This window comes from Castanea sativa, chromosome 5 (genome assembly GCF_040712315.1).
Source record: "Castanea sativa cultivar Marrone di Chiusa Pesio chromosome 5, ASM4071231v1".
Classification (NCBI taxonomy): domain Eukaryota; kingdom Viridiplantae; phylum Streptophyta; class Magnoliopsida; order Fagales; family Fagaceae; genus Castanea; species Castanea sativa.
Window position 1 is genome coordinate 56660249 of NC_134017.1, and position 12520 is coordinate 56672768.

A 12520-nucleotide genomic window follows, 5' to 3' on the forward strand; every position below is an offset into this window, starting at 1 on the left:
GGCCTAGGCATAGGGCCGGCCTGAGTACTGAGTAATTTTGTTTGATTTGAGCTTTCTATTGTGTGTTGTCTCTGCAGCAAAAAAAATAAGTGGGTGGAAGAGGGCTTACTTTTGATTTTGATTTCCTGATACTTCAAACCAACATGGTGGTTCCTTAGCTTTAGCCATTAGTTGGGTAGAAGGGAGAGACCAGTCGGAGAGAAAGAGAAGAGAAACTCACCATTGCTGTCTTGGACCCAATCTGGAACCTTCACCGATGGAGCTGAAGGTTGGGTTTGTGGCTTAGCCGGTTTGGTTTAGGGATTTTGGGAAAGTGATATAGTGTGCTGAAACGGGTTGTAACTAGTAAGAGTAATGGCTTTGTGTTTTGAGTTTGGGTGAAATAGTGCCATCTCAATCTGCAAGTGATTTTGCTTTCTTTGAAGTGGTGTTGTAGAGCTAATTTGGCCCCAAAAAAAAAAATTACGCATTAACATGTCTTAGCAACCACATAGGCAAGTCAGTAATAGAGGTTTGAGTTTTGTTGAAGGAACGAAACTTCAGGGTGTAAAATTCAATTTCTTAAACGTCAGGGTGTAAAATTCAAGAAATTCTAAATTTCAAGGGTGTATTTTACAATTTATCCAAAACAAAAAAATGAATTTTATCTAGAAATTGTCATGCACAATAAACAAGCAAATGATTGGTAGTCTCCTCACTTATTATACATACAATATCAATTTATTACAGTGACATATTTTTCCTTAAATTCTCTTAGGTTAAAATTCTCTATAAAAGTGTGCGAGATTTGGGATTCGAACCTTACTTACATAAAAAATTGATTGGTGTCTTAACAAAATAATGAATAATAATCATCATAGAACGAACACCATAAGTTGAAATTTTATTTTATATATATATATATATATATAAAGTGCATTAACCCACATATTTTACAAGTATAATTGCAATGCAAACTGTAAGGGCACATTTGCACCCGAACCCAAAGATACGCGTGGGCTCAGGCCCAATAAGCCTTAGACAATAAGATTTGTAGAGTGTGAATTTGAAATCTAGGTTCGGGATGTTGAAAATTCAACTAATAGGCTAGAGTGTTACAATCCGTGCAAATGATTAATAAATATGACAAACAGATCTCCTCGGACATGAGCCGAGGACGATTCGTATAAATGTTCTTTTTCTAAGCCAATGTTTACAATCCTTAGTTCCTATTTTTGTTTAGCAGAAAGATGCCCCTCCTTCTCTCCTTCCTCTCTTGCCTACTTATATACTTCTTCTTGGTTGGCTCTTCCACGTGTCATACAAATCTTCCCCTTAGATGCTTGTCACATCCGCCACCTTCCTGAAGTCTTCAAACAATAGCAGGAAGATTGAATTCTACTATTCAGAGGTCATTTTCCCATTAATGCGGCCAGGGAGGTAGGTGCAAGGTCTTTAATGTGGAGGTTGCAGCATTTTCTTTAGATATTTCTCTCACGTCCTTACTTCTAAAGGGTGTTTGGATCACCCTCTTACCCATTAGCTTTCTCCAGAATCCTGCCTTTAACCCCCTTGGCGAATCCCAGGATGTTCGCCGAGCCCATCCGAGGAGACATTCATCCTCGGACAGCTCCTCGGATGTCTGTAGTGTAGGCTGACTCGTGGGTTTAAGGGCCCAATGACAAAAATAAACTGGTGCCAATTGATCAAGCCCACAACCCATTTGTTTATTTAATAACTCTTACCCTCCATACAAACAAGAAGAAGTTGATAGCTTAACATAACCAAAAAAAAATCCTACATTACAATCTAGGTTAAATAAGAATTTCAATTTGACTATAATTAATTCATTCATCACAAATCGTGAACTTTTTTTCCCCCCTTTTTTTGTGGAGAAACATTGTGCACTATATTTTGATTTAAATGAATATCAATTTTCTTTTAAAAAAAACAAAAGAATATCAGTTTTATCTTTAAAATCTTATCTCTATCATCTATATTTCTATCCCAATCTTAAAGCTTCTCACAACTCCATAATATATATATATATATATATATATATATATATATATATATATATATATATATATATATATATATATATATTTTGTTGAGAAACCACAACTCCATAATTTATGTGTTTCTTTTAAAGTAAATTGCAAATTACACTCTTAAAGTTTGAGGTGTTTGAATTTTACACTAAAGTTTTAGAATTTGAATTTTACTGTCTGAAATTTGGAGGTGTTTGGATTTTACCCTCTAAAGGTTAGATTTGTTTGGATTTTACACCCTGAATTCTAAAACTTCAGGGTGTAAAATCCAAATACATTTAAATTTTAGGGAGTAAAATTTAAATACTCCAAAACTTCAAGTGGTAAAATTCAAATTCAAAAATTTCAATGTATAAAATCTAGACACTCTTAAACTTTAGGGATACGATTTACAAGTTACCCAAAAGAAAAAAAAAAGTTAATAGAAAATAAAATAAAAAACAGATTAGTTATTATTTTTATCTAAAAAATTGGTGGAATTAACTATAGTTCTCGTCTTATCTAAAAAAATTAGTGAAATTTGGTGCAGCCAGCATACTGTATATAATCTGGCCCACCACCAGCATTTTGATTCTGATTACCTAGTTTTTTTTTTGTTTTTTTTTATAAATCGTTTTCCAATATATTTTTATTCTCATAATTTTCCCTTATCATATTTCATTTCTATTTTTGATATTTGTAAGGGATACTTACTTTACTTGCTTATTTTTTTTATTATCAGAATTGACTTCTCATCTGATTAGGGTAACAGTATAAGTGATTAAGCTCTTGATTTATCAAAACTAAATAATTATCTTGTAAAACAAAAAATAAATTTTAATAATTATAATTACTAAATTATTCTGTAAGTTTGATCTTATGAATACATCTTTATCCTCCTTTTTTCTGTTTTTTTTTGGGATAGAAGTTTATCCTCATTTTGAATTTGATAACCAATGAAGAGTAATTTTTTAACTTATTTCACTTATTTCCGAGGACCGATCAATTAACTTTTATATGATGTGTTAATGTTCATTTTAAATTCTTCTTCAATTGATGAGAACTAACCTTGTGGTATGCTTTTGTCTTAAAATCTCATCCCTCTCTTTTGTGTTTTCTTTATTTCTTTTTAAAAAAAAAATTTATATGCTTAGGGAGAAACTTCTGAATTATGACAAAACTTCCTATTAAGGCCCAATTTAATGTGATTTTTGTGATAATGAGAAATGATTTTTCCCCCCCTTGAACGGGTGAAACGATAATTTTACTCTTGTTTGCCGTTTAATTTAAAAATTGGAGTTTTTAAGGGTTGGGAAATTGGGCTTCCCACACTCTAAATTGCTAAGTCTCTACAGATTAAACTCAAGGATTTTTTTCCATGCCATCTCTTAATTGGCAGATTATTGCAAACATCAAAAGTCTCTTGCTAGCTATTTTGTTCTTTGTGAATTTAATTGGATTTTCATAGAAGCAATATCTATTTCTAATGTAAAAGTAAAACAATAGTGTTAGGGACATATTTATGTAATTGGCTAATCCTTTGACAAAATGCACTGTACTTGTATTTAGGTAGATCTATGTTAGGTTTAGTACTTCAAGAAACAAGTATTCAAGTTAAGTATTGAAGCCATGCAAGTCTGACCAAGAAACAAGTGAAGGAAGTGTTGTTCATTAAAACTCGACAGAAATCTCGACAAAATCCTTTATATTGAGATTTAATATTGAAGTTCGACAGAAGCTCGACGCAAGCTGTATCTGTCGAGAATTACGAAATCAGATTTTTCAGATCTAATTACACGCATATGCTTATGCATTTATGTAGGGTTTCTTTTCTCACAACCCTAGACATTTATAAGACTTATTTTAATGGCTGTCACGCATGCATTGTGTGACTGAATGCAAAAAGTGACATAGTTTGTCATTCTCTCTGAAAAAGCTACTGCGTCTGTACGCCAAGGGTTTTGTGATCAAAGAGCTTCCTGATCTTCATTGTTGATGCACTGAAGAATTTTGCAGCCAACAATTTTCTTCAAGTTGGTGAGTTAATCACGTACTGGAATTCATATATCATTGGTTTGTCACGTACTGGGATCCATGCATCATTTGTCAGTCACGTACTGGGATTCGTGTATTGAACAAAGAGATTGCCGCCATAATACAAGTTCAATTGGATATTGGGGTAAGGGTTCAACTGTAAGTCGGTATTTCGGGATAGGCCAAAGGGTTTGGTGAGATTTCTTATACTTGTAACCACTTGTAATTGATAATAGTAGATTCTTGGAAGTGGTAACCTTAAATTTGTCCGGTGGGGTTTTGCCTCGGCAGTTTTCCTCATTTATAAACAAATCACCTATGTTAAATTTATTTTCCGCTGCATTTAGTTATTTGGTGATTTGTTTGTGCTACCATGCTATTGCATGTAATTTGACTAATTAATTAACTTGGGTAATTAATTAATTTGCAAGGGATCAATTCATTTTAACCTAACAAATAGAAATGTATATTATTGAATAACTAAGTGGATATAGAAGAGGAGCAATAAAATGAGAAATTATACAATTCTCATGCTGGACAACGTTGTTTGTCCACCATTCCACTGAAAGACTCCCAATTTAATGTGATATATATATATATATATATATATATATATATATATATCCATATCCATCCATTTTCTTTCATTCAACAAAGAGCACAAAAGAAAAAGGAGTACTGCATTTGGCTTGCAATCGATATGCGGAATCCTAGTGACCTCCATAACATGCCCTACAACCTTGAGATAATGCATACTCATGCCATCAATTGTAGGGATGGCAAATATAACTCAACCTGCGGGTACCCAATCTAACCCAACGTAACCCAAATGGGTTGGGTTTTACTCGACCTGCTAAACAATAAGGTTGGGTTTGGATTTTAAAAATCATACTCGAAGCGGGTTCAGGTCGAGTCTGGGTTTTATGCATACCTGGCCCAAACTCGACCCTTATACACATATAATATTAAAAAAAAACCCTAGTATAAATACTCTATTTCATTTCAGATTTCATTTTCTAAACCTAAGATGCACCCTTCAACCGCCCTTTCTCTTTCTTTCTCAAGCTCTCACCACCAGCCACCCTCTCTCGCCCTTAAATGCTCCCCTCACAGCCTCATGGCCCCATAGCCTCGTTTACCCTCATGCTCCCCTCACGGCTTTGTTCAGTCCCACAGCCTTACTCAGCCTCGCCACCCCTTACCTCTCTCACTCACACTCTCGTTTTCTCTCAGCCGCCCCTCACCCAGTCACCCTTACTCTCATTCACTCACCGACCCACACTCACCCTCACTCTCATCACGTGGTGGTTGTTGTTTGTTATAGAGAAGCACAAGATTGTTATATCAAAGCATGGAATTGTTAGATCGGAGAGAGATAAGATGATCAGAGGACAAGATTTGTGTTTCTGTTTGTGATTTGTGATTTGTGTTTTTTTTTTTTTTTAATGAGTGAAAAACCTGTATTAACAAAGAAGAGCCAAAAAAACAAGTTGATTTGTGTTTTTGTTTATGTTTGGGTTTGTGATTTGTGTTTTTTAATTTTTAATGAGTGAAAAATCTATATTAACAAAGAAGAGCAAAAAATACAAGTTGATTTGTGTTTCTGTTTATGTTTGGTTTGTGATTTGTGTTTTTGTTTATGTTTGGTTTGTGATTTGTGTTTCTGTTTTTGTGGTTGTGAATTCTGGTTGTAAAATCTTTTTTTTTTTTTAAGATTAGGTTGAATTGGGCCACGGCTTTAGTTAGGTGGCAGGACAAGCCCGTGGGGCCTGCGGGGGCTCGATGGGGAGGGTTTGGGGTTTTAAAAAAATCCGTTTATTAAATGGGGCTGGGTTCAGATAACGGGGAGGACCCGCAGGGTGGGTTCAGGCATAAAAAAACCCGCTCCAAACCCGACCCATTACCATTCCTAATTGATTGCAGTTGCTGCCAGTTGTGAGATATCAACATCAAGTCCATTGGTTGCGATGAACTCTTCATTTACATCACCCAAAGCTATGTATATCCCGATTGATGATATTTTTGTTTAATTTATTATTATTTTGTTTTGGTGTAATTGGATAATTGTTTAGTTTATTGTGGTTGTGTGAATGTTTGTTCATTTTTGTTTGTATATTTTAGTTTATAGTTAAGTTTAAAATACATATAATTTATTTGAATTTATTATGTTTTTTTTTGTATTTTAAGTATTGTTCTAATTATAAATTAAATATATGAAATAATAATTATCAAGCCTACAGTTCAACGAATGGACCCACTTTTTTAATCGGGTAACTATGCAAAGTAAACCTAAAAAAACTACGTACATAATCAATAAAAGAAATGACATGTGACTATTCTTTTGGACCACTTGAACAGAGATCTCAACTAGATAACGTTGTTTTCTTATTCTTTGAACAATTTTCTTGTGTACAATTTATAATAATCAAACACACCAACACATTGTAGCCCTCCAATATAATTATGCTGGTCACACTGAATTGAGGTCCTAGAGAGTATTTCTTTGATGACTTACTGCAGCTCACAATCTTATGCTGGTCACGAATATTGAATTTTGGAGATGCAGAATTCTTCTACCATTTTGTATTTACTTGTCTGTTTATAACTGCTGGTCCATTTTATTATCACACCCTTTGTATTTTTGCCGTACAAGTCAGCTAAGACGTCTTCCTCTTGTATGTTGCTATTACATTGCGAATGAAAAATTGAGTGAAGTGGCTGCAAAGCTTCCATTATTGGAGGAGCTGGACATGACGATTTCTTCATTGTCAAAAGAACCTCTGGAAGCTTTGGGGCCTTGGGGGGCTGCTGTCCTCTTTTGAAATTAAAAATGGAACCAGCTGTGGTATAGAAGCCCTCACATAGAGGGTGATGAGGAATATGATGGCAAAACCAGACTATTTTCTCAGGGGGCCAATATCTAAACATTAATATATATATATATAATTTTTTATATTATAGAAATTTCAAGGAAGAGGGGGGGTTTCTTCAAAACCCAGGGGGCCATAGTCCCCCTCTGGCCTCCCTCCATCCGCCAGTTTGATGATGATGGCTTGCAGGCCATTCTTGATGGTTGTCCTCACCTTGAATCACTTCACATAAGAAAATGTTTCAATGTTGCTCTGTCAGGAAATTTGGGAAAAAGATGTGCTGATCATGGATCTTTTTGATGAAGATGAGTTGGGAGATTTTTATTTTGACTAGTTCTTTTTTTTTTTTTTTTTTCAAGTACCTGAAATTTTAATCTATAGTTTCTAACATCCAATATGTCTTATACAACTTTATGGCTGGACTTTTGGAAGGAGGAGAAATAGAGTGATAAATAAAAAAAATGTGTACAACCTCCAAGTTGGATTTATTTTGGAAAATATTTTGGATCCATGGTGCCTACAATGCTTAGTTATTTATAAGTGCTCTTTTGTTCAATTTAATTTCATTTAATAAGTTCCCTTTTTTTTTTTTTGAGAATGATTTAATAAGTTCCTTGGTAAAACTTTTGGGTTATTTGAAGTTGAGCTACAGTAACATTTGTTTATTTATTTATAATTTTACAAATGGTACATTCCTTTGATAGTGTTGTAACTTCTCATAGTCATTGCCTTATTCCAGATAACCTTAATATATCTACATTTTAATTAGAAGAAACATATTATACATTTTAATTTTGAAAAAAAAGAGGTGTTGTAATCAATAATCATCATTTGGGAAAGGCCGAAAGGAATTGGTGCTTTTGTTTTCAAAACAATGTGAAAACAAACTTCATAAAAGTTTGTTGAAAAACTATTTTTGGGGAACTCATAATGCAAAAATGTGCGGTGGGTATCAATGTTTCTAGAATGTTTTTTAAAAATCTAAAAACGCAGAATAGGTTATTTGGTATGAGTATCAGTTTTTTAGAAAAAGTTGCGTTTTAACACAATGTGAGGTTCATTTTTTTTTCAAAATATTTACCGTATGGAGGTTTTCAAAATGGATGTTTTAAATATTGTAAAATTGAAAATTTTATTCTAAAAACTATATATATTAAAAATATTCCCATCCGAAATGCATTTTGCATTACTAAAAGTTACTTTATCTATTTTACATTATCATTTTAACAACGAACCTTAGATTCTATTATTTATTTCACAATTCATCACAATAAAAATATTTTATATGTTATACAGACACCAGAAAAAAAAAATACCCCAACAACACACAACCCAAGGCAGAGAGAGATATTTTATTATTAATTGTGGGTAAAATAAAATAACCAAGTTTAATGGTCCGTTTGGATTGAAGGGAGGGAGAGGGAGTAGAGTCAAGTAGAGTAGAATTGATCCAAAATTAATCTATTTTCAACCAACTCTATTTTACGCTCCTCCACTTTCCCTCTCTCCCCACTCAATCCAAACAAACCCTAAGTTTATAATGCTTCGGTGCCCCTTCCCAAATTTGACAAGGTCCAAATTTATAGTTTTGAGTAATTTCTTTAATAGGTATAGTTTTGCATAATTGGGTACGGGAGGATTCTCGAAAAAAAAAATGGCATGATATAATTAAGCTATATATGCAACCTTAGCAAAATAAGTAATTTATGTATTTCATCAAAAACAAAATATATGTAAATGATGATATGATTAGGTAGAAGAGGGTGTTACCATATTTGTAGAGTAATCGTTTTAACGTGAACTCAAAACAATCCCTTAAAAAGCTTTTGGAGAAATTACACTTTACTACCTTAAACTATATTCCATATTACACTTTGCACCTTAAATTATTCGAATGCACATTTTGCATCCTAAACTTCGACCTTTGTTACACTTTGCACTTGAAAGTTAATTTTACTATTATGTTGGATAGAAATTGACAGCACATGACCTACAAATGATTTTTGCTTAGGTTGCACACAGTTTAAAGACAAAAATACCCTCTTCTCAATCAATTAAAAAGGAAAGCGCTCTCTCATGTGTTGCATCTCCTCCTCAAATCAAAAATTTGTTGCAGCACCTAATACAACAATGGTGAATGCAACAGTTGCAGCCACAAGTCGTTCTGTGCTAAGGAAGTGAACAAGGGGGCATCTGCAGATTCTACACCGCCACACAGGTCCTTAAGTGGGCCTAAGCTCAAGTCTTGTGATGGTACAAGTAGTTCACATTGTGATCGACCTTTAAATTATTGAAATTTTTGAGCACAAGACATTCTTTTGACTCTGATGAAGAAAACTAATACCTTATTGGTTCAAAGCCTCATCAATACTTCAATGTGTATTTTAAAAAGAAAGAAGAAAACATTTTTATATACTAAAGGTGTATACGTCCTCTAATGCCACAGTTGTATTAGAATACAAGAGTAAATACCTTTTCTCACTCATAAAATGTTGCATCATGGTGGTTTAGTACTTGGAACTTGTGAGAGGAGAAGAGGAGTTGCTGGGACATTTACGTGAGAGCTGTTAGGGATTAAGGGTTAGACAGATTTTTGATTTGGGGAAAGAGGATATGCTACGAACGTGAGAGACCTTTTGTTCTTATTTGATTAGGAAGAGGGTGTTTTTTTCTTTAAACTATGTGCTACCTAAGTAAAAATCACATGCAATTCACAAGCTATCAATTTCTATCTACCATAATAGTAAAACTAACTTTGGGGTGCAAAGTGCAACAAATGTCAAAGTTTAGTATGCAAAATGTGCATTCAAATAATTTAGGGTGCAAATTGTAATCTGGAGTATAGTTTAGGATGGTAAAGTGTAATTTTTTCAAAGTTTTATTTATGCATTTATATTTTCACCTTCTTCTCACTTAGCATAAGGGAAGATGTCCCAAATCACATCAATGTTGTAGTATTTCAACACCTATTGTTAGACATATTATGGTTTAAGTGATCCAAACCAATTGTAAACTTATGTACTTATAAAAAAAAATCAAATTAATCTTGGTTAGTCTATGGTTAGTTCAATAGTTTTTTAGTACATAAATCCTACATTGGGTTCATTATAAACAAGATTGCTTAATAGAGAATATGAAACCATCAAGGGCTTTATAGTGGATGAAGGCCGTTGGGACGAACTAATTAAATCTTCATGTTTACTCTCTCTTTCATGCTTTTGCTCATCACTCAATCTCTCAATAAAATTAACAACTATGATTTCACTAGGCAGCTTGATGCATTTGAGGGTCTAAAGCAAAAATTGAAATTGAGGTCTTTTATATATATATATATATATATATATATATATATATATATATATATATATATATATATATATATATATATTTAAATATGACTTTTAAAAATTTAAATATTATTTAAACTCTATTATCTTGTTTTAGATATAAAATTATTACAAATCAACATGAATCACGTAGAATTTATTTTAAAAAAATTTATAGACACAAAATATTTGACAAAACTTTTCACACCTATTGATGTGGCTAAATGATAGTGATAAGTAAAAGAGTGATATTAGCGGTGGACTTAGGTGAGAATTAGTTAAAGTTTGCCAACTCAACTATTATAAAAATACGAATTTTTTTGTTTACTGTTCTTTTTTTTTTTGAGAAGTGATACATTCACATTATTTTTCACAACAAATCCTAAGTGTTAAGTTATTATAACTGGTTTTAATTTGAACTTATTATTGAAATTATTTTTTATCATCAAGAACAACTTGTTACTTAAGATTTGTTGTGAAAGTGTTATGAACATAACATTTCTACTTTTTTTTTTTCTTGTTTTTCATTTGAAAAAATATATATTATTTTATTTATGGACTAATATTTGGGCTTAATTAAATTAAAATTTGGGTCCTTTTTTATACTCGAGGCTTTAGATGACTGCATCAATGGCTTATATTGTTTGCTTCTCAAAACCGAAAAATATTGTTAAGCCGGTACTGCTTTAATTATATGCTAAAGCACATGGTAACATGATGTCTAAGTGGGTGGTCAAATTTTTGAATCATACCCCTTTTGTAGATTTACTACAAAGAAATTAGTTTTTTTTTTTAAAAGGCACAATGGATTAGTTATTCATCTTGTGTTTCGAATATTGGCATAAGTAAAAATAATTAATCCTTTTGTCATTATACAAAAGGTCAGTGTAAGATCAGATCTTGTTTTCATTATGAGTTTAAAAAAAATGTGAGAGGACCACATTAACATTATGAGTTTAAGATATATATAAGTCTATGATCCATTGTTTGTTAATACATATCGAATAAATATTATAATTTCATCTTAAAAAAATAATTATTATTATTTAAAATGAATTTTATACTACTTAATAAAGAATTTAACAAAATCTGTCAATGCTTAAACTAATATGACATTAAATTAAAACTTAATAAGAGTTATATAATAAATAAAAGAACAAAGTTTGCTTACAAATAGTTTGTAGGTAATGAATACAAACTTCTCTTATATCTTTTTATTAGATGTAAATTTTGACAAATCCAACATTAAATTATATTTTCTTTTAATATTTTTGCAAAATTTCAAAAAGATTAAAGATCAATAGATATGTTGTCAATCAAATGTTTAAATTTCAAAATTTTGTAGTATTAAATTATGCATGAAAAATAAGTTTGTGGATCACATAGTAAATAATATCCTATTTGAACAAATTTTGGCATGCATGCTAAGAATATAAAAAACATGTAATCCAACAGTTATATTTTGAAACTATGTTACCATGTTAATTTTTTAGTGGGAGTTTGTGGTAAGTTGTCCCCCAAATTCTATGGTCCCTTCCAAGTGATACAAAAGGTTGGAGAGGTGGCGTACAAATTGGATTTGCCTCCTAGTTCTCAGATTCATCCTGTTTTTCATGCCTCCTATTACAAGGCTAAGTTAGGGCAACAGGTCACTCCTATTTCTCATCTTCCTTCTGTTTCATCTGATGGTGCTCTTTTGCTCGAGCCTGTGGCAGTCTTGAAGGATAGGTCTATCCAGCTTAGAACCAGGATAATCACACAAGTTTTAGTGCAATGGCAAGGCTGTACTCTAGAGGATGCTACCTGGGAAGATCTGAGTCAGCTCCAACAACAGTTCCCTCACCTTGTGGGGAAGGTGCTTTGAGGAGGGGAGTATTGATTCAAAGCCAATTTGTTAAGGCAGCTGGTGCATTGAGGGTGTGTTGGGTGCTGATGTGATGTGTCAAGGGAGCTGAGCAGTTAGTTAGGATGATTGGAGTGTAGTTAGTTAGTTAATATAGTTGGAGCATGATTGTTAATCATTGAGTAGCTAGTTGGTTACTATACTGAAAATGCATTGATTAGTGAGTTGTAATCATGGATTGTAATTGCAATCATTAGTGGTAATCATTGATTAGGGGATTAGTTAGTTAGTTAGTTGAGAATTTTGTCGTATAAATAAGCCGAATGTATTCATGAGGAATATAAGAAAATAGCATACTTGATTCTTCTTCTTTCTCATTGCATTGTTCTCTTTCCCTCACTCTTCTTCTACATATTCCTTCTCTTGGAGGCTAGTTGT